A 21380-nucleotide genomic window follows, 5' to 3' on the forward strand; every position below is an offset into this window, starting at 1 on the left:
AATTGGCCTACCTACAGAGATTTATTAGAAGAAAAAGAAGGAGAATTAAAATTAAAGGCATATGATGATTTGAAAGACTACTTAACTAGTTGGCTCCAATATTTCCAAATAAACCAAAAATTCCAACAAGATAAAAAAATTGGATTTGTAAAAGGGAAATCAAAATTAGAGGAAATTTTATTGGATTCGCAAAAAAGCCATACAAAAAATTTATACAAAATTTTGTTGCAATGGGAGACAGAGGAGGAACAAATCAAAGAAGCCATGATAAGATGGGGCCGAGACTTAGGCCGGCCAATAATGCTGGAGAAATGGGAAAGATTATGGAGGAGGGATAACCACCTAACCCCAAATTACGACATCAAGGAAAATTTATTGAAGATGCAATATAGATGGTATCTTACGCCGGTCAAACCGGCAAAAATTCATAAGAACGAAAACAACAAATGCTGGCGATGTAAAAAAGAAATAGGTACATTCATGCACATGTGGTGGTCTTGTAACGAAATTAAAGTGTTTTGGGAAATGATATATAAGGAGATAAAGAAAATGGTTAAATATTCTTTTAAAAAAAGTGTGGAGTTATTTCTTTTAGGAATGATGGAAAATGAAATACAGGCTAAAGATAGACATTTATTACTATATGCCACGGTCTCGGCGAGATTGTTGGTAGCGCAAAATTGGAAGACACAAAGAGTACCGGAAAAAGAGGAATGGCAATTAAAACTATTGACTTATTACAATTGGGCAGTAAAATATGAAGAATTACAAGGGAAAGGCAAATTGGAGATAGAAAAGAATTGGGAAACGCTTAAAAACTATTTTAAATTATATGTTAAGAGAGCCAACCTCTTGGCAGAATGGTAAAGATCCAAATGAACAAGTTGTAAAAGAAAATTGGATAGATAAAAGGACGTGCGGATAGACTAACAGACATTAAGGACAACATGTAAGGTAAACTGTGAAGAAGAGGGGAGGGGAGGGGAGGAAAGAATGGAGGGAGGGGGGAGGGATCGAACTAGGAATAAATCGTAATAAGATGTAATGATTTGGTAATTTATGTGATGCATATTTTTTTGTGATAAATCTTTGTTTGTCTGTGGTTTGTGTACAATTTGAAAGAAATAAAGCTTAAATTTTAAAAAAAAAAAAGAATGTTCTAAACAAAAACCCACTCACAATTAGCGAATATTTTTTGTGTATAAGACGCCCCCATGTATAGCACGGCCTCTCTTTTTTTGAACCCAAAATTAAGAAATGAATATTTTAAAGATCAAACAGAATAACTTTGAGCTTTTGGGGGGGGGGAGGTATCCCAAAGTTAGGGTTGCCATATTTCAAAAGCTCGAACCCGAGCCCAGGCCACCCACATCAGAGCCAGAGCCCCTGTGCATTCACCATCCGTGTATAAGATGACCCCCAATTTTTGACTTGAATATTTTAGCAAAAACCATCGTCTTATATGCAGAAAAATACAGTAACTATGCTGTGCAGCTATATATATATATATATAACATTATAGCTGAATACATCTACACCTTTACAGCTGCAGTACAAAAAGGCAACTTCATCAACATTTTCCTGTTTAATTGTTAAAAAGTGTCATCTATAAATCCTCCCATCTAATAATCCTTTCGGAAGACTTAACAATATCCCCAGTGATTTAGGGTGGTTTTATTATTATTATTATTATTAAAAAAATATTATTGAGGGCTGAGCTCTTGGAGAAGCAATGACACAAATAGCTCAAGTGAACTGCGACACCTCTGTGGACAGTCTTCTCAGAGATGACAGTTCTGAAATACAATTATCAGTGTGATCTGCTTAAGAATTCATCATCAGTTCCTGCCTTCTGAAGACTAAAAAGAGAGAGAGAGAGAGACATACAAAGAAAAAGAGGTGATAAGAAGGCATCATTTTCTTCCAGCCTCATAACTGTAAATTGAAGAAAATTATTTTCTTTGCCTGCAGCTCATTGGCATATAGGCAGCATTATATTATAATTTCATAAGCATAAATCCTTTGAATAAATTTCAGAAGAATAACTGAATTAGAAATGCAAGTAAAGTATCTAAAAAACTTAACTGTACTAGGCAGCAAGAACGCGATGCCAATACAACTAGCAGAAGGGAATTTGCTGGTGAGTTCCACATCTTTTGTCATGGAAAATTACCCACCAATATAGCCTGATTCCACTGAGGTAAAATTTAAAAAGAGGAATGTTAGCTAAAAATGTAGCTGCCAGCTTATCACCTCCTTATTGTTTCCTCATTAAAACTAGGGATGCAACATGCTTGAGGCTTATTATTATTATTATTATTATTATTAAATTTGTTTATTCATTTTATTGTTGTTGTTGCTGCTGCTGTTACCTTGAGATATGGTCGATAAGAAGGTCTTTCCAACAGTATCCTTGCAAAAATCAGTTATTTATTTGCACATCAGTTTGCCAAGCATTCCTTTAATATGAAGCCTGGATGATTTCTCTACAGTTGGGGTGAGGAACTTTTGGCCCTCCAGATGTTGTTAGACTCTTACTCCCATCAGCCCCAGGCAGTCTGACCAATGATCAAGGATAATGGGACTTGGAATCCAGCAATATCTGAGGGAACTCAGACCCCCCTCTACTTTTCAGGCTTAGGTGTAAATTAATGAATCAATCCACATATGAATGCAACTGGCGTTTGGCTTAAGTTAGCTATCAGTAGCTGGACAGTTGACAGCTTATGTGTTGGAGACTCAAGTCCAAGTTACCTTTGCCAAATCAGTATCTCTCACAGCTTTGTTGAAATAATAAATTATGTAAAGTTGCAGGGGTTTTTTGTTTTTTTTTTAAGAGCCATGGCTGGCAACCAGCAAGTAACCTAGACAACCAAGACGGTTGTGTCCGGCGGAGAGAAGGAAGAGTGAATGAATGTTAGCTGAGGTAAAAGCGAAGAGGCCTTAGAGCTGAATGCTCACTGAGGAGAATAAGCACATTTAGATGTGAGTGAAACATCATGTAATATTCTGCTTCATGAGGTGCTGCTGCTGTTGAGGGAAATAAAGTAATCAGTAAGGTGTGATAGAGAGACCTGAGGTTTTTGAGAGAGCGGCTGAGGTCCAGTGTGTGATGCCTCAGAAAACCTGACGTAAGTACACACATAGATAGGAGTCCTATGGGCACTGTCAGGCCTGGTCCATCAAGTCTACTGCAGAAGGGACTTTGCAGTGCATAGTGTACAGCCATGGCTCCTCTTGTTGTTTTAAAAGCTTTATCATTTTTTGTTTTTTTTTAAAGGCACATTTGAACATCCTAGGACATAAACAGTGGTGATAATATTGAAGCCTGTGGGACACTGCAGGTCAACTTCCAAGTCTCAGAACAATACTCCCCAATTATTTCAGCTCTGCTGATGCCCCACAGAAAGAACTGTAGATGTTATGAGAGAAGCACAGAATTCCATAATCAATTCTCTTCATAAATATAGTTTGGGGAGTGGGAAGGCACTTGCAGGTGATAGCGACTGACAACAGGGGCTATTTAATTCTACTCTATAAATGCCCCTGCAGTTTAAGTCCTCCCACAGGCAGCATCCTAAATTATATGTAAATATGGCCCAGTAGGCATTTTCTGAGGAGAATCAGATGGTCATGGCAGGGATTCAGCATCTGCTGATCCTCCTACACAAGCAACATTTGGTTTATGCCTGTCCACCATTTCTGCAATGCATTGTTGCATTATGTTGTAAAGTGCCCTGTAGGCTCTTGGTGATAAATAATAATGGTTGGGATCACACATTTGCCAACAAAATGTCGAGTTCCACCTCTATCTGGAGCCAATCCAGATAACCTAAGCAAGGTATTGCAAATAATTTGTTACTATTTGGTGATTTACTGTATCAAATGCCAGAATTGGCATTGATTTTGTCCATTTACAAGTGCTTTCCTGATTTGCACACCAGTTACTGTCTCCTCCAAGGACCTTGGAATCTCTCTTGCAAGGATTCAGGTTATATAAGCTGAGTGAATATATTGAACAGGAGAGGCAGATGCACAGCAAGCAGGCATAGAGACAGGCTGAAGGCTGGGATCCAAAGTCAGATTGGCAAGATACTAAAATAAGGGTGAAGACCAGTAGCGTCATGACACAGAGGAGAAACTTGATGGACTTCTTCAGGGACAAGTTCACCATGCAGCAGCTCTGGAAACTATGTCAGCCATTGGTACCAGGTAGCACACATATGACTTCCTAAACTTAAGAATTACCAATATTCCATGTCCTAGATGGAACCGCTTGTAACTCCCTTCTCTGACTGGTGGCCAAAGTTGAGCAGGGAGCCAGCATCTGATCACAGACATCTTTGGCCTGTAAGTTACCAACCCCTCCAGTGAATATTTAGAAAATAGGCACCCACAGAGTCACTTTAATTCCCTAGACATGAGTGCATTATTGCTTGCCTGAAAACTTCTTTAGGGTAGCATTTGAGCTGTGATTTGATATCTGTTTTCGTGCTCCAATGCTTGCTTTTGTTTTTACCAAACTGTGCTTTTATTGTATGTAATGGTCTGTGATTTATTATATTTCACATTGAGACATTTTCTGGAAAAGTGGTTGGTAAATGAGTGAGTGAGTGAGTTATATGGCTACGGACTAAATCAGCTCAGGGTCTGATTTGGTGCCATGTTCCTGATGCTGTTGGTCAAGAGAAGATAAGACACAAAATTATCTTCCTTGAAGAAAGTGTTGTATCAGTCCTAATCTGGTTGAGTTGAGTCTTCTCCAAATTCAAAATAAACCAGAAAGCTAAATTAATTTTTCATATTCTTTTTACTCTTAAAATTTGAAAGCAATTGTGAACTTTAAATGTTCACATTTATTATAGAGCAAGATGGGCAGCTGCAACGGCAAATGAGAAGGTTTTTTTCCCCTTGTGTAATGAAAGCTAGCCATTCTGACCTTAGCCCTAATGCTTAAAGCCGATTCAATGGTTCCAAGAAAGATTAAATATGAGACACTCGTCTGAAGTGGACGGTGCATGCTTTTTTCTGTTGTAGTGGCAAGAGTGCACATCGCTCTTATTTTGATGAAGTTCAGAAGCAGGTGGAAAGGAAGCATGACACAATTGTGCTTCCTCTTTTGCTGCTTCTTTGGAACAGCTGAAGCATCTGTAAATATATAACGGAGGAAGGAGGTAATTTGCAAGAACAAATGAGAAACCTTTCCCTTTTTACAATGTGGGCGAGTCAACACTACTTTCACTTGCACATATTGTATATGCATGGAGCACACACACAGGAGCTCATATGGCGGAACATTGATGGTAGCCAATCCTTTTTATATGCTATAATTAAGGGATTTCTCGAACGTGTGGGGGAGGGATGGCTCATCAACCTTCCTCTCTCCAGCACCCAGGGCAGAATTGCAGATTTTGATAAGAGGTGTGTGCTTTCACATAAGCATTGTGATTTGCAACTGTGAATGTTGCTTTCTTTGTTGTCATTGTCACTTTTTTTCATCAATTTAATTAGATACAATTTGTCTCAGCTTTTCCGTGCAGCATTTGTTTACCTACTCATCAAGACCGACACAGGCCAATTAGTGTAGTGTAATTGTTTAACCTAGTCAGTGTGAGCCTGTACTGGGTAGTATGTGCTCCTTGAAAAGTGTGGGGGGGGGGGGGAGAGAGAGAGAAAGGGAGGGAGGGAGATAGATGCAAGAAAGAAATGAACAAATGTTAATAGGCCTTTCAGTGATATGAGGTTCTTAAAGCATCACTGACATGATACACTACAAACACAAGTCCCACAGATATGCCACCAGCCCTTAATTTCTTGTTCACTGTCACCACAATCATGATGTGATCAATTTCCTAAGCACATTCTTCAAGTCCATTATAACCAAAGTGCTCAATGGCATAATCTCCTCTTCAGGATGCCCACAGAGAGCAAAGAAGGCATAGAAAATAAGAGGCGGGGGGGGGGGTTGCTATATCCTAGGGGTGCGTAGACCAAATTATGAGATGAATCAAGGTGATTTGGGAAGGTTCTTACGTTTTGGATTGTCATGTTAGTAAATAAGGCTCTGTGGCATCAGTTGTCCAAAAAACACACTTCCTCCCCCCCATCCTACCCCCCCCATGAGAAAAAGGGGGGAGGGAGCCCAAGTTGACTGGGGAAATGCCCAGAGCTCAGAAGTGAAGGGGGTGGAGACATGGAGAGAATCTTTTGTTTTGTCAGACAGGCCTAGCTTTTAATCACAGTGAATTATCTCCCCAGGGCAATCCTTTCACAGTTGAGGAATTAAAAACTGAGTTTGTTTTTCAGATGGTACAATGCCACCCTCTTTTCAAGTCTATTGACAGATCTCCGTTGTATCACCAAAAATCTATGGGGGTAGGACAGAAGCCCACCCCCACCAACAGTTGTTGGGGTAACAGGTTCCTTGCATGGGGATGCGTATGTGTGATCTTTTCCCCACCCCTCTTTCCTGAGGAGCCATGTGCGACAAACCTCCACTTCACACTCTCCCCTTGTTATTAAGTGAATTTCTGATCAGGTGTTCTGGGTCAAATTTCAATCCACCCCACCTGTCCCTCTGAGGTCCGTCTGTTATTTCAATTCCCTTTTATTAATAATCTGGGAATCTCTTAGTAATGGGAGTTTTCCTGTCCAGCGGCCGTGGCCGGTTATATCCTCTGCTCTGGGCTTCAGGGGTTAAACTCTTCTTTGCCTACAGTTCGGGGTCTCTCTTTCATTAGATCCCTCACTATATCAGTTAGCTAAGCCCTCTTAGCAACTCTGTGGCAATACCAAGGTTTCCGCCCGCTAGCCCCTCCTGAGTGAACTCCAAGACACAAACTATCACCCTGCAGGTCAGTTTTGTCTTTTCCCTGAGTTCACCTCCTCATGAGCATACATAACTCACTGGACCAAATGAACGACGATATTTTCTTAGCTCAGCAATAAGAAGTCTTTATTTCTTTCAGAACATAACGGTTTCAGTAATGGTTTATAAGCTTAGTTTCATAACAGTGTAAACTCTTTCTTTCAGCATCATATACACATCTTCAACGTATCCTAACCTACCCACCACTATCCTAGCCCCACGCCCTCCTTCTTCCAGTCACCACTCTCCCCTCACTAACGGCTGCTCCCTCCTTTTAAAGAGCGGAATGTACCGCCTCCCAAGGGATATCTGCCACTCAAACTGGGGTGCCCATTAACTCCTAAAACACAGTGGGTTTCTGAAAATCCCTTAACTTAAATCCGATTCGTTACACCATGCTCTTTTCTTCTTTTTTCATATATTGCCACCTTCACCCACTCTGATTCCTAGGCTCGATTTAGACACATCAAATAAGTGTTTCAGTTAAACATGTTGTAAATTTAAACAGGGAAAACAGGTAGAGACGAATTGGACTCCACAACGCCATCTGGTGGTGCAATGTTATATCGCATATACAAAACTTATAAATCACTTTTTCTTTACCAGTCTAGCTGAGTTCCTATTGTACCCATCCAAAATGGGAAAGTCTATCCTTGAAGGACCAGCATTGCAGCTATTATTCAAAAATGTAGCAGGCTTCATTCCCTCAGAACAGGTGATCATGCCTGCAATTTGCATCCAGTTCTGACAGAAAATGAAAACACCTTGTTTTAAAAGTCAAGCTTTAGGGTTTCCTGCATGAAAACTATTGGGTGTATCTATGTAATATTTGGTAGGCGTAATCCACTCTGAAGGAGCTGTTATGTCTGAACATTTTATGCACCTTGGTGAAAATGAACCAAGTTACCAGCCATTTTTAGATTCCCATTTTAGAGTGAATGGGCAAGAAATAACTTTGTTTTAACATACTGTACTTTCCCCACCTATTGAACCAGTCAAACTGAAAAGATGCAGAGCATTGCAGATCAGGCTTGTTCTTACAGCTGTCACTGAGCACCAGTTTCTGAGAGTCACAAGTGGGGGGAGAGCTGCTGTATTCAGTTCCTGCTTGTGGGCTTCCCATGGGCATCTGGTTGGCCACTGTGAGAGCAGGCTGTTGTGTAAGATAGGCCTTTGGCCTGGTTCAGCAAGTCTCCTCTTACATTTTTAAGATTCAACTTTATTTATAGTCAAACTGGTAAATGTATGAAGAATGCAACCATAGCACACCTATTCAACACTACTCTGCAGCAGGGTTGTCTCTAAACCCTCTCTTCTTTTCTTTGTCTATTTCCATACGCAATTTATTTCCTTTTCCCTGAATGTCTTTTGGAATTCAACTGTACGTTTCTTCCCACCCCACAATTTCATTCCTTCCCCCTTCCTTCATACGTGGTGTAAGATTTTTCACTGCTTTCTCCTGAGTAGGCCTATAAGGGTTTCGCTGTGGGTCAGCGTCCCCCTCAGGTGTCAGTTTGCATTTTTTGGTGAAGAAAGTATTGATCTGATATGTAGAGATCTTTCCTATTCTAATTTATTTGGGAGGGTTCTGGAAGCTTCTCTGTGTGATACAAACTAGTGCAAACTGGAGGTTTCTAGCTGACAAGCAAGTTTCTATTCTGCCTAAAAAACGGACAGAAGGTTCCTGATGTTTGGCTTATTCCTTTGTAGAAGCTGAATAGCTTGTTTGGACTGGTTCTGTTGTTATCTCTTTCACTCAAGGTCATGCTGACTATAATAATAGGCCAGAAGGAGCTTGACTTTCTACTTTCTGTCTTCCTTTCCTTCTGGTGTGGTGTTCTGTACAAAGTATGTTTAGTGTTAAGGTTTTAGTCTTATTATAAGTTTAGGTTAAGTCTGCTGCCACTGGTTTTCTTATGGTCAGTGCCTATCCTGAATGTATGGATTTGTGACCTTTATGCTCATTAGCCTTCGGTAGCAGTAGTAAACTCTGCTGGATAGAATACAATTGCCTCTGGAATTGCAGGAATCCTGCAGTGTGTTTAAGTTTTTACTCTAACTATATGTTGGAGTTCTGCTCTGGATCAATACTGAGTAGAATTCATAACATCAGAACCTCAAAAACATTAGATGAAGGGGTCTGATGAGACCCTTACTCCTCTAGGACCTTTCTCACCAAAGAGCACCCATAATTATCAAGTATTATGTCCAATCTTTTTTAGTTACAGAACCCCTCATAATTCTGTTCCTCTATTCATGAATTAACTCCACTCATTAGTTAACTAAATCCCCACTTGTAACCCGTTCCCTATCCGTTGTTATTTTGTGGGTCTCGTTTGCTACAGAGTCATACTGTCTCTATCCTTCAATTGCTCTCAGTAGTGCACTGAGCCTTGTTCTGCCTCCTCTGCTGATCACCTCCTCGCACCTGACATTCTCTCATCTTCCTTCACTGATGGTTCCAGCTGTGACAAAAATAGCTAGTCAGGCCACCTGCAAAAGCAGGAACTTTACACCTGACTTCTGAGTTCTCCTTCAGGACCACAGCTTGATGCTACTGTTCTACCTATCTAGCATAGGGATGTGGGGAGATTTGCGTTCCTCCAGCTGTTATTGGACTATAGCTCCAATCATTACTGACCATTAGCCATGCTAATTGGTGCTGATGGGTGACCAACAACATCTGGAGGGCTGCAGATTCTCCATCCCTGGTATGGGGAGATCCATTTGCATTCAGCTACTACTCTTATTTCCATATGTGCCTGTGTAAGAGACAGTCAGTATGTGACAACATATTGCTTTCTCCTTTAAACTAGCCTGTGTAAAATACTAGAGTTTCCTCCACTAAGTGAATTCAGCAAAGGATACATGGAAATATCCAAGCAGGTAATCACAACTTCTAATGACTTCACAAACCCCTGCTACATGACCCTAAGGCATTTCTGTGCCTTGTGGTGTTTCTCTTCCTGGTGAGCTTTCTTCTGAAAAACACTTAAGCAAAGAAATTATTCTGTCAAAGAACAATTGAACTCTATGAGGACAAAAATAAAGAGAAATGATTTGCTCTTGCACTAGCACTAGCAATGGGCCGTCTTAAGTGCTTGCACTAGCACTAGCAATGGGCCGTCAGGGCCGTCTTAAGGAGATCGGCCGCCCTGGTGCGGCTATCCCTCCGGTGCCCTCGCCATGCTGCCTCTCCGCCACCTCCCTCCTGCGCTTGCCGCCCCTTGGGAGGGGCGGTGGGCGAGCGGGGGATGAGGGGCGTGGCGCTGGAGCAGCGCGGGGCTTTGTGCGCCCTTCCAGCGCTTCCGGGACGGGAGACGAGGGCGGCCGGCTCGCGCTCCCGTGCTGCGCCGGGCAGCCGGATGGCGTGGCGCAGCCGGGCAGCTCCCTTGCTCCGCCAGGCAGTCAGAGGGTGCTGCCGGCAGGCACTGCCAGCGGGGCTGGAGGGCGGAGGCGCCCTCCAGGCCATTGCGCCCTGGTGCGCCGCGCCACCAGCCCCAATGGATGAGACGGGCCTGACTACAGTAGCCGAACAAGGGGCTATTGGAGTAACCTCTCACAACCCTAGTGAAAAAGGAAAAGATTGATGTGGGTACAAATACACATACAATTCATATGAGTAATATTATGTTGAGAGAACCAGTTGTGGCTGTATTTGAAATATGAAGTTGGGTATCCATTGGACATGTAGGGCAATAGTCCCAGGTGCAGATCCTGAAAGGAGTCTGACACAATCAACATTTGAACTGAATTAAGCCTAGAATTGGCTCCTTGGTGCCACCTTCACCTGCTCGCATTTGCTAGGCCTAGTTGCTGATTGCAGCCAGTACAGGCACAGTACAGGCACATCCACCTAAAGGACAAGGTAAGTGCCCTAGCAATGACAGGATTCTGTGACAACTGAAACACAAAGTTTCAGATAAGCATGCATTGGTGACATTTCAATGCTCCTTGACAAATGCAGAAAGCTCGGTTATCAAATTAAACAGCGAGCCATTGCGTTGCTAAGAGCATTACCGCAAAACCATTTTACATGATCCAGGAAAAGCTGATGATTTTCTTACCAGAGTGAGGCCAGCTCTAGCTCATTTCAGTCTTCTTGGGCCCAGTGCAAAACAGACTTCCATTATTTGTCATAGCACTTCCACATAACAGTAGAAATGGGAAGTATTTTAAAATGAAAGGAGAATCAGACAAGGGAGAAAAATACCTTTTCTTCCTCCCTTTCCCCCTATTTTTCTTTCTTCTTTAAAAATCATATCGATGTTGTGATTAACTTGCATTCTACAGCATAGCTGATGTGACAGTCAACCAAATTAATCCCATTATGCAAAATCTAGTTCACAAGTGGTTTTGCTTCTCTCTCCCTCTCCACCCCCCTTTTTTGCAAAATTATGTCAATTTTCCCATAAATTGGAAAGACCATGTCAGCTTTCTGTATTGCAAGTAGACACTACACAGTGCTGTATGTCTATATTCCTTTAATGCAGAAAGATACAAATTTTAGCTCAGTGGCACAAATTAAGATTCATAAGTTTTGTGCTGATGTTTCTGTTTACATGCAGCTTGTATGAGAATTGCCATTAGGTTGTGCATTCATTTTAATTCTCCTCTCTTGCATCATCCCAACCACAGGGAGAAAAAAGGCATTTAAAACATTTTGCACAGCCAAAATGTGCTAGGAGCTGCTGACTCCTTTTCCAACTCACCTTACTCAAAGATTTCCTTGCATATTAAAGGTCGAATCGACTTAATTGCTTAACTAACTTCCAATGGGAACCCTTTTAAATCTCTGTAGAAATTAACAGTATACGTAGCTCTCCACATAGTGCAAGACAGTGGACTACTCTCACCCGCTGCTTCATTCCCCCCACACTACTGTTCTCATGACTGGATTTGGCCCTTCTGTAGGTGGCCAGAGCTGAATTCTCTATATCCCATCCAACCTGTCAAATTAAAGCCTTTTCTGCTGTGTGTTAGACAGAAGCGATGTGGAAGGTTAAAGCACTCTAGCCTTTTGTCACCAATGCATTAGGCCTCCAACATCTGCTCACTGGACTCAACAAATGGCAGCTCGCTCTGTTAGAATGTAGCATCTTCAACACAGATGTTAACTGTCACTTTTAACAAAGCATCTATGGTATTTTAAGGTACACAAAAACCTACATAGCTATTAAATCTTCTTGAAGTGGTTTGTTTGGAAGGGCTTTTGTTTTTTTTAAGGGTGTTTTTTTTTTAGTCCTAGTAAATTTGTGTGTTTGTGCGTGTGTGCACATGCTTTAGATTCATTAGACATGTGTCAAGTTGTCAGCATCCAACTGTATGCATTTGTGTCCACCTTGTGAACAACAGAACATTCTCCCATGAATGTTCACTTCTTGGCAGCTCTGAGATAAATTTTGAGCAGTTGCTATTCTTGTTGATAGTTTTATTTATTTTGTTTTTAAAGGAGTTATTTTTTGTAAAGATTCTGACACTTTCTGTCATGTCGTGCAGTTCTTATCTTGGGGTCAAAAAGGAATATTCTGCAGATCAGATATATGTGTGTCTCTATCTATCTGCTTTCTGCTATGAAGAATATCTCTTGCCAGTTTTGAACTGTGGGCTGCTTCACACATCACAGAATGAGCATGCACCGTGTGCTTTGTAAAGAAAAAATAGTACCACTAGGTGGAGATGTATCCTATAACTGAGAGGTTCATTTGGGATGGGGAACCCTAGAAACAAGAGACCTACAATGACCATTGTGGCCACTGTATGGACTAAAGGACAGAAATGGAACAGGAAGTGGGCTGGACCACAGTTCTTCATAACATTGACTGTCTCCGTTTGCAGAGGGCAACATTGCTGCCAGAGACAGAGACAGCAAAATCAAGTCTGTTCCTTTTCCTTGTCTGCAGGTACCTCATGTTCCATTGAGAAGCCCAGCAGAGTGGCCAAAGTCCAGCTGTAGCCACGGTTTCCTTTGCATTGACTTCTTTCTTCTGAACTGGTCTTAGCTGGTAAGTTCAAAGCAGTTAAATAATACCTGCCTAGAGGATATCACATACATTGTGTTGCACATCATTGTGACGGTTTTCTATCTTATGAAATATATTTGGTCTACCTATAAATGTACCGTATTATTAATTAAATATGTGCCTGCCATACACGTTTATTACACATAGGTTGAAAATGTGGAAGGCATAAAGGAAATTGATCATGATCCAGCGATTCTTCCATCTGTTCAACTTTCTGCACCTTCATTATATCCATGTCAGAGATTATTACACCCTTTATGTGCCTTACACACACACACACACACACACACACACACACTGTGGTACAGAAGATTATGTCTGTATCTAGGTGTGTCTGTTTCTTTTTTGCTTTATATTCCTCATTGCCCTACTCATTTGCTAAGACAATTGTACACCTGCACAAATAGTATGATTTGCAGCAGACACACAAGATACATGGACATCTGGCATTGTGTATTAGATCAACTGGGCAATGCTCAAACCATAGACCATTTAATTGTCCACCACTGGTTTATAGTATGCATAGTCCTTGATCACAAGAATGTCTGTACATCCACAAAAATGCCAATTAGTGCTGCACCATGTAGGTGTGAAGTCTGCAGTAGACTTTGTGGCAGGAGTGCCAGCTTGACCCCACAACTGTGAGTGCCATGCAGCGTACATGGCCCTGGCACCAAAATTTGTGGGTGCCCGGCCCCTTCAAGGGGAATTTTGTGGGTGCTTGGACACCCAGGGAGTTGGCACCTATGCTTTGTGCACTTCTTAATACCGTGTTTCTCCTAAAATAAGACACCGTCTTATATTTTTTTTCGCTCAACAAAACACAGTATGGCTTATTTTCAGGGCATGTCTTATTTTAACCGTGTCGCATCAGTACGCTGCATAGCCACGCCTCTCCAGGCTGTTTTAATGGGAGGTACCACGTCACTATGGCTTATTTTCGGGGTATGGCTTATTTTTGGGGAATGGCTTATATTTCGTAAATGCATAGAAATCCTGCCATGGCTTATTTTATGGCTATGTCTTATTTTAGGAGAAACAGGGTATTACCTGGCCAAAGGAGCTGAGAACAATGAGAAAGCATAAGGGAAAGACTCCTCCAAGGCATTGTGGAAGAGAAAGGAAGAGCTCCCAGTAGACTGTTTGTACTACAGACTTCTTTCCAATGTTTGAATATACGCACTTGCTTGCTGGTTACAGGTAATGTCATTCAGACGTTAATAGTGTGAATTTGTTAATATATCCATGCTTCCTGTCATTCAAGCCATTTGGACAGAAGAAATCTGCACAAAACAGTGCCTATGAATTTCCCTGATTTCTTTGTGGAAATAATGTGGATAGAAAGAGGGAAGGAAGGAAATGCATACAGTTTAATTTTCCACGTTCCTTACAAATGGATGTTACATATCCTGATTCACTACTTAGGCTACACCTGTGCAGCAGATGGGGGATACTTACATCAGGGTAGGGCCTCCAGTTTACTTTCACCATCAGGGATTCCATTGTACAAGGATTCATGCAGCAACTTTGGATTGACTACAGCTGTAGAATCAGCCAGTCTGGAATACTACGAACATCTCCACGTGCATATTAAACCTACAACTTATTGGCTGTTATTTGCTTGAGACTCTAAACATGAATTCTGCCAACTATCACATTATCATGCCAGACAAGATGCAAACCTGAACCATATGGATGGGGAAAGGGACCCTTTTGCTTCCATCCTGCTGCCTTGCCTCCCTTTAGCTCATTGCATGCTCTAAGATTTTAAATGGACTGACTATTTCCACATGGCATCAGGAGGTGGGGGCAAGGGGAAGCTATTTGGAAAAGTGAGTGTTTCCTTTTTAAACAAGCAAAACTGTGAACAATAACATACCCACTGTTTCCTCATCAAACATAAGGCTTTGCAAAAAGTTGTAATAAAATAAATGGAAAACATTTAAAAATCTGTGCTGCAGATTTAGCCAAAATTGTGCAGAGCTGCAGATGCCCTCTGCCTCAGGGAATGACTAGTGTAGATGCTTTTCAAGGCCTTGTTAATGTGGCAAAAAAGGATTTTTCCCCCCTTGCTAACATTCTACTAGTCTTGTTTTTGTGGTAATTGTATATTAAATAGTTCCCACATAAAGTGAACCATTTCACCTGTATACTCACTTCTGCTGGTATTGCTGTTGCCGATTTTGTTGCAAAAAGGAGTTTCTCTTCCTCCTCGAGTGTTTGCATGAACCAAAAACCAGATGTCATATATTTATGGACACCTTGACTGCTCCGGGTCCGTTCCCCCCCCCCCAGCCCTATTGAGCAGATCTGGGAAGGGTGCATGGTGTACATGGATCAGTTCCATTGCACAGGTGAAAAGCCTTGCACTAGTGGCTCTGTTTGGCTGGCTTGCTTAGAATCATAGAATTGTAGAGTTGGAAAGGAACCCAGGGGTCATCTAGTCCAACCCCTAACCCATCTAGTCCAACCCCAGGAATATGCAGGTGGCTTCACATAGGTGCATAGAATTTGGAGACATGGGACAAATGTATAAGAAAGGGTGGTCTGAGTACTGAAGGATAAACAGAAGGCAAACTGAACAAAGGCCACTAAACTCTTTCTAACGTTCAGAGAACTGGGGTGGTATTCAACTAAGTTTTACTCAGAGTAGACCCATTGAAATTAATGAACCTAACTTAGTTGTGTTCATTCATTTCAATTGGCCACTCTGAGTTCTTCTTTGGCGATCACTTGTAGCCAAGTAAGATTGTCTTCCATGAATATGGTCTTAACAGCATGTTCATAGGTGACTGTGGAGGCCAATTCTGGATCCGCACATCCTTCCACATAGGGGGAATAGGTTTCCGGGTGGGAGTTGATCATGGTGAGGATTTGCCAAACATGCCTTCCTCTTAGCTCATTTCTCCCTTTCGTCCTGAGTTCATGCTTCTTCAAAGTCCATGACGCCTTTGGTAGAGCCTATTCTCCAATTGGAACGCTTGCAGGATTTCCCAGTTGTCGGTGTTTATACACCTTGAGAGTGTCTCTAAACCTCTTTTTTTGTCCAGCAATTATGCTTTCCATTCTTAAGTTGGGAACAGAGTAGTTGCTTTGGAAGACAATAATCAGACACCTGACCAATCCAAAGAAGTTGATGTTGAAGAGTCATTGCTTCAACACTGGTGATCTTTGCTTCTTCCAGTACATTGACATTAGTTTGCCTGTCTTCCCAAGTGATACGGAAAAAACTTCGGAGACACCTTTGATTGAATATTTTGAGGAACTGGAGATGGTGTTTATAAGTGGTCTGTGTTTCACAAGCGTACAATAAATTTGGTAGTGCAATAGCTTTGTAAACAAGCTAAAATCTCACCCAACACTTTCAAATTACAATACTTGGAGAGAGGGCTTTTGAACTGTTACAACTAGCAGCTTGCTCTCACTGCATTTCACTCTTTTGTTAGGGGTAGTATTCAATTAAGGCCAGTAGTCTGCAGCTGTTAGAGAGAGCTGGAAACTAACTGGCAGGCAGAGTCCAATCAAAGATCAAAGAATAAGAATGGTCAGAAAGAGGTCTTTCAGTACCCTGGACAGGTCACAGTGAACAAACGCATTGTTCCAAAGAGTTCTTGGTTTCCTGTGTCTGTGTGTGTGTTTGGTAGAGAATATGTGGTCCTATTGATGTTGCTAGACTACACCTCCCCACATCCCCCATCATTGGCCATGCAGGCACAGGACTGATGGAAGCAGAGGCCAAAAATATTTGGAGAGTCACAGCTTTCCCATCATTGGACCACCATTGCAGAAGTGGAAGGGGGATATTTTGTAGGAAGAGTCCTCTGGCCTGGAGCCTAGTACTTCAATGGTCTCTGCTATTTATAAACTGCATTAGTCAATAGACTTTGAGGAATGTTTGTCCCTGGGGGTAGGGAGAAATAGGTCCCTTAGTGGATCAAAGTCTCTGGAGATGCTGGCTCAGAACCTGCAGTTCTTGGCTTTAGGCTCAGATCGCAGGTTCACACTCAGTGCTCTTGCTACCTAACTATTATTGCTTAGATGGTCCTTATCCCTGTTTGTGCAGGATGCCATTCATAGTGGACTCATGATAAATGGGGTGAAATGACCCGATCTTCCTCTGATAGGTGGAAGCGAGACTAAGAAGCAAGCACTCAATCCAGGCATAAATGTTCATGGTCAACAGAGATACAATGCACCAAAAGTTTTTCATTACAATGTAAATATCAAAATGGGGATAGGGATTAGAATCTTGCAGACAATTCTTATATAATGAACTGCCAGTAATATGTGGTTTGTGGTCAACAAATGAAAAGACTGCATTCACACAGAGTTGATCTGATACAAGGAGACTATGCCACTTGGAAGAATGGAAGGTTAGGGATTAGGAAAGGAAAAGCTGTAGAAGAAGGAGCCAAGGATGGATTGCAAAGTGAAGATACAAGGCACCAAGGCATAGCCATTCTGTCTACTGGAAAATCTTCTCCAATAATATCTTTAACTGCTCTGATTTTGTCATATTTTCCCCATCTGTTCTCAAACTTTAATTTGCAACCACAAAAGGTGCTTTTTTAACAAATAAAAAAATGAAAGCATTGCTTCTAGCTACGCAAAAATTTGCACCAGACAGTACATTCAGCACTTGTGCAGTAAAAATCAAATTGTACAGAACACACACACACACCTGGGCACTACATCATTTCCCCATATGTAAATATATATACACATACAAACATATGCATCTCTTTTTCTCCCCACTTCACCCCCTCTCTCTCTCTCACACACACACACTTACCATAGTGCATTCCTCAAATGACTTGCAGCTAAATTTGAAAAACAAGTGAAGCATGTCTCATACTTGGGAGATATGCCTAAAAACCAAGGAAAATTTACTTTTTACATTCACTGCCAGATATTGCAGTGCTACAAGGCTATATGTAGATAGGGAATAATGTGCAGCTTATCACGTCAATGATAGATTTCAGCATGCCATTTAAGATATAAATCATTAATACAAGTCATGAATTTTCTGTTTACAACACATGCCTTTTAAAAAAATCACTCCAACATAAAGGAACATGAAAAACCTTGGCATATAAGACCCATATAGAAGATACTGTATTGAACACCAAGCAAGATATTCTGTTTCATACAGGAGCAGCAAGCAAGAAATGCCTGGTCCCTTGTAACTTCACTTCTCACAGTGAGGGAACCAACAGAAGGCCCTCGGAGCTGGATCTCGGTGGCCAGGCTGAATGATGGGGGTGTAGATGCTCCTTCAGGTATACAGGAAGAAACTAAGGAAAGGCCAAGGCAATAAAGAAAAGACTATGGTGCTGGTTCAGAACCATGGTTAGCGGTCCTTCAGCAGAGGCAGAAAAAAGGTGTCTTGCAGCAACTGTAGAGTTTTATACTCTGGGTTATACATCCTGCCCCATGAGTGCTGCATCTGGCCAGTTTAAGGGATGATTCATTTCCTGCAACCATTGGCTGCTTCTAGGCAGCAGGATCTTGATTTTTGGAGACTTTGGGGGGAAAGCCCCTCAAGGTCTTTCCTGATCCTTTTAGGAGTCTTTGTCCCAGTCATCTGGGTCTGGTGGCAGCAGAGTCTTCATGGGATTCAAGGACAATATGCAGGCTCTGGTGCAAGTGGATTCACATAGGAAGGAACGGTCAGGTGTGTGTGTCTCCATCTCCCCCTATGGGCTACAATTGCAGAAGGACTCTGCAACTAGGGATTCCTGGTCTGAAACCATGACAGTTACACCTAAATGGTTTCCCCAAATCTGCCACCTGAGTCAAGGTACCTTGCTCAGTACCTGTAACCAGGGAGAGATGTGGGTGAAAGAACCAAGAGTGAGCTGCTTTAGTGAATCAATTGGAGATGAAGATAACATTAGGAGATTAGTGCAGCTGAGGTACTAATGAAATAATGCAAATGTGAGGTTTTGAAAGGCTAATCACACATCTCTCAAAATTGTGGGAAGAGGTCATGGGCAAAAAATGTCCTAAAAGCTGAGACTGCTTAGCCAGTGAATGCAGGAAACAGGAGCTGTGCAGATCCTCTTCTCTCACACACAATCTGTGTGGTAGGAGCTGCACAGTAGTGCAGTTTGTCCCTCCCACAAAGAGGTCAGGGAATTTCAGGTAAGGCATAGTGTATTGTCATTACCTTTGTTGCTCCCATTCCTGAACTGGGAGGTGTGCACTGATAGTGTCAAAGTGACCAGTGCAATGTGCAGAACTATTGTGAATCTTTGTTAATGAATTCATTTGACATATATAGGAGATCATTTCAGCAGGCTGTGTAGCATCTGCAAAATTCTGTTAGAGATATGGCCCTTGTTCAACACAAACACACACACACACACAGAGAGAGAGAGAGAGAGAGAGAGAGAGAGAGAGAGAGAGAGAGAGAGAGAAAGACGCACTTCAGTGGATGAAATTGAAGGAAATGGTGGAAGGAAGAAACAGAATCTTCCAAATGCCCCCATAGACATCCACAAAAGTCATAGATCATTGAAGGTAAAGTTAAAAGCCATGTACAAACACTGACTATTGATCTGACTATTTTGCAGATAGATTTTTCACATCCTTGATTCAAAACAAGAAATTCAGTAAATCTCTCTCTCAAAAGTAAAATAAAATAAAATCCTCCTTCGTGTTGCAGAAGCTTTTCAGTTCATTACAGTGTTATTAGTCAGTCTTCATAAAAGTGCTATGCATCTTTATTAAAAATGGAAGTTCACATCATTTTATGTCCCCATAAAAATGGGCGGTGGTAGCCTTGATTAATTTCTTCACGTACTGTGAACTTTACAGCAAATTGGACAGCGTAATTCAATTCCTACTTCTGAAGATTTTTATTTTTTTTTGTTGGTAGAAAATTGAAATAATTCATATGTAATCATATTGCCTTTGCAAGAGATCTTTAAGAAATAATATCCTGGAGTAATGATTGTATGGCTTAATTATTAATGCCATACTTTCAGGCATGGCAGCATGCATCCCTTTTATAACATATAGGATTCTTAACAAAAATGCTTCTCCCATCCATATCTTGTTGGTTCCTGGGCTATAATATCTACTCTGGGTGCCGTCTGCTGATAACTTCTCCTGGATTCTCCTAGACCATGAATGCAAGCCACCCCTTGTATAAAAGCCACCAGTGTTGTTGCTTGGCTTTAGATGTGTTTGATTTGTTTGGAAAGATTCCATAGCTAGGCTACATACATTAAAAACCAGGAGAGGGCATAAAGGCAGGTAAAGTTTGGCATAGCATTTTGGTTTTAAATAAACTCTATTTTTAACCACACTGGCTAGACCCCTTTAAAAATTACACAAGAAAACCAATGGAAATCATAAGGGAGAATAACGGTTCCTATCACTTTCTCTTATGATACAGACCTTTCTGCTTGCCCTGTCCTACCTATTCTTCAAGTGTTTGTTTGCTTGTGTAAACAGTATGGTTACATTCAAATTATATCTACATAAATGTTACTGCCACGTGAAGGGTGTCTAACAAAGAATTCAAAAGGTCACATAAAAATTGATGCTGAATGTAGCCAATACTGCAGGGATATTGAAATGCACCACAACATTGTGCTGCACTGTCAGTGAGACCCAGAATGCACACAGCCTGGGGAGATAAAAGCAAGTGAGGCCCTACAAGATCCATTCTGTGAATATATCCCAGCTCACAAATGACTACAAGTCCAGAAGAGTTTTGCTTCCATAAAAATGGAAAATCATAACAAATTGAGGTGGCTGAAAATGTCACTGAGTATGACATTTGCGCTTGCTTCCAAAGAGCATCTTCCAAGTGCTGACTTTGAACATAGGTACCGGTGCACTTTAAATCTAGCAGGATATGAGATGGCTAAGACTAGTGATAATATGACAAAATGAAAATTCAAAAAGGACACCAGGTGTGTTTGGGATGAGCTTTGGATACTTGTTTGATGTAGTGCCCATTGTCATTAGCTTGCATTCCTGAATAAATCATTTGACAGAAACAATGCAAAACATATTGGTTGTCGGTTTTTAGCAACCAGCTATGAGTGGAATGGGGGGGATCACTTTCCTGATTGTTTTGCATCACAATAGAATCCTATTACATTTTCATATTTATTCCATTTTCCATTTTCTTTCTCGTTTCTTGTTTTTGTTTCTATATTTTCTGTTCCATTAACCTAAGGACCTTCCTTTACCAAAGTATTTAAGTCAGCCCTTCATTTATCTATCTTCTCCTTTGTTTGTGCTGAACTTCCGTGCCTTTATTTCCCCCTTAATACAAATAACGTTCACGTTATAAAGTCCTCCTCCTTTTCCCTTTCTAAGGTACTGGTCCTTTGGCACAGGGCTTTTTATTGCTGCCATGCCTCCTGCTATCTTTCTTCCAGTTCTCTCACTCAAGGAAATAATCTCTGCTCTCTAATGAACTTCCTGCCTGTTTCCAGGCTTTGTGAAATGGTTTGTGAAATATTTTATCC

The 21380-nt window shown here is 41.3% G+C and overlaps 1 long non-coding RNA gene across 1 annotated transcript in view; it reads left to right on the forward strand.

Annotated features, from left to right (window-relative positions):
• Positions 1 to 21380, forward strand: part of LOC117049818 — a 59020-nt gene that overhangs the window by 8661 nt on the left and 28979 nt on the right. The window contains exon 2 of the long non-coding RNA XR_004427014.1: positions 12772 to 12873. This is a non-coding gene — a long non-coding RNA (uncharacterized LOC117049818). The remainder of the gene's footprint in view (positions 1 to 12771; positions 12874 to 21380) is intronic.

Source organism: Lacerta agilis, chromosome 7, assembly GCF_009819535.1.
Source record: "Lacerta agilis isolate rLacAgi1 chromosome 7, rLacAgi1.pri, whole genome shotgun sequence".
NCBI lineage: Eukaryota > Metazoa > Chordata > Lepidosauria > Squamata > Lacertidae > Lacerta > Lacerta agilis.